At 42.3% G+C, this 2500-nt stretch overlaps 1 protein-coding gene across 1 annotated transcript in view; it reads left to right on the plus strand.

Moving 5' to 3' along the window:
* Nucleotides 1–2500, plus strand: part of LOC310771147 (rho guanine nucleotide exchange factor 37-like) — a gene marked incomplete at both ends in the record, with an annotated part of 25246 nt that overhangs the window by 22499 nt on the left and 247 nt on the right. The window lies entirely within an intron of this gene.

The raw sequence follows: 2500 nt of genomic DNA on the forward strand, positions 1-2500 counted from the left end.
TGTGTGTGTGTGTGTGCGTGGGTGTGTCGCGATGAGATGGGACTTGTCAGAAACAACGCTAGTGGACATGACCTTTTCAGAGTATGTTACGATGGTTTGCAGTGGTGTGTGTGTGTGTGTTGTGTTCAAATATCATTTTCTACACCTGGAGGTTCAGATTCCAAATTGCACTGACCTTTTCTGGATTTTATTGTTTTTTTATTGGGGGGGCGTTATGCTTTGTAACACTTTTCCCCCCTTTCATTTATGCTCTTTTATTTTGTTATGTCAAGCAATGTGAGTTGCCTCTGCTAATGTGCTACGCCAGACTGTGTTGCCTCTGCTAATGTGCTACACCAGACTGTGGCCTCCCCGCCCAGAATGAAAACTGTTTCTTCTTCATTAAAGGTGTGTGTGTGTTTCTGCAACGTCATGCTATTATTTGAAAATCATCAGCATCACAGCATTTTGAAATAACTGACATCTCGTTAGCAGCAGGAGAGGCTTATTAAGCTGCTGTATTTCTCGTTAAACATCAAATAAATAATCGGATACATAAACACTTGCAATTTAAGATTTGAGTCAGCCTAATAATAATAATAATACATTGTATTTGTATTGCACTTTTCATTTGCCTAGTTGAGTTTAGCAGCCACTGCACCGCAGGTTTCTTCTTTCAGACGTCTGTTTTTAGCAGCCATCCATAATTGATGATTGCCAGTATTTATAATTCCCCATTGAAATGTGATGCCTGTGCATCTTTGTTTTATCCTGTTATTGTAATGCACACTGACTGGCCAAAAACTAACAACAACAACCAGACATGACTGCTGGACTTGAAGAATGTCTGTCCTTGTGGACGTTCAGGGGGAAGCCCATATAATCCAGACGGCAACATGTCTATTTCAGAATTTGAAAATCTAGCTAGAGGGGGCATTCCAAAGCTCTGCGTTTCCTCCTGTCCGCACTTCCACGCAACCGCCGATTTGCTATATTCTGAGATAAGAAGTAGGACGATAACTAAAGACAATCACAAAGTTGCACGTGCAATCAAATTGAGTAAATATATACAATATGTACATGAGTGGTGAAGTGTTCTGTGGATAATAAATATGAATTTACGTTGAATTTACATGAGATTTACAGACTAAGTTAAATAGGCATTATGTTCCTGTAGAAGCCACAAATCTGTATGATATCATCCTTGTTTATTTTTAAACTTGTTTTTTCAACTCTGAAGGTGGTTATTTATTACACCTTCAGAGTTTTCGCATTGCAATTTCGCGCTGTTTATTCCCGTCACTCTTGGTGTTTAACGGCCTTAACTCAAACGTTTTCTGGTCACGATTGTCTAGCATGCAGTTCTAAGCCAGGCTTAAAACTCTTTAAGATAAGGGGCCCTATCTTGGTACAGGCTCTATCCACCTCGCACCTTAACGCGTTCCTTCTCTGCACGGACGATAGCAGTCCGCCTCGCGCAAGTGCACCCCTGGTGCCAAACGCATCCCCACCTCACAGGAGCATATTGTGATAGTAAATTATTGATCGAGTGCTTATTGATTGAGTGCTTATTGATTGATTGCTTATGAACTATGGCCCTTCTAAGATGTATTTTGTGAACTATGCTCTTCATCATTGCAGAATATTCCTGTATAGACGGTTTTAACTTGACAACAAAAACATTCTAAATTGAACCCCCGCTCACTTCCTGTTGCAGTGTTTGCTATGGACATAAAAGAAAAAAAAACATTCAAGTGCAGGACTGACCATTCCGTGAAAACCGTCTATACAGCTGAGCGGCGAAAACAAAAGTAACGATGTCGAGTGAATATTTCTGCAGTTTGCCGAATGCTGAGAAAAAGGAAGTGCTGTGGGGTTGCGCTCTGGTGAAAACCGTCTATAGGGAGAACATGTATCTTGCCTTGAGTGAATAGACGTAGATTGTTGTGTCTTGTGAACATCAGATTGACTACTGACGTCATGGAAATGTACTGAGTTGGAGAGGTTGTATGAAGCAGTGGAAAAGTACTGCCCTCCAAGGTGGGGGGGGGGGGGGGGCATAGTTTCAGTATATGATGAGTTGTAACAATGACTCGTGGCTTCTTGTCTGACAAAATGGTGTCAGAGGGAGACTCTGTGCACAGATCTAAATGTAGAATAAATCCTCCTAATTACACTTGAAACGGGTAATAATCTCATTATTGATGGATCAGCAGGGCATTTCAGCTATTTTTCCATCACAGCATATTGTATTGTAGTGTACAGTGCAGGCGTGTCCCCGCCTGGTTTGGCATGGGGCACGCCTACCCCTATGCACGCCCAGTAGAATTAGAACGGGCGTAGAGGTATTTAGCACGGCGGGGTGAGGCTACCAATGCGCTTGGGCACGCCCCCAATTTGCGCTTCGCTCGGCGTTGGCGCAAAAATACAGGACAATTTATCGAAAAGTGCTGGAGAAAAATGAATGGTCATGACGTCACGTCACTGTTGAGCTCTGTACTGTATAACAGCTGACAATTGA

This window comes from Poromitra crassiceps (assembly GCF_964638095.1).
Source record: "Poromitra crassiceps genome assembly, contig: HAP1_SCAFFOLD_379, whole genome shotgun sequence".
NCBI lineage: Eukaryota > Metazoa > Chordata > Actinopteri > Beryciformes > Melamphaidae > Poromitra > Poromitra crassiceps.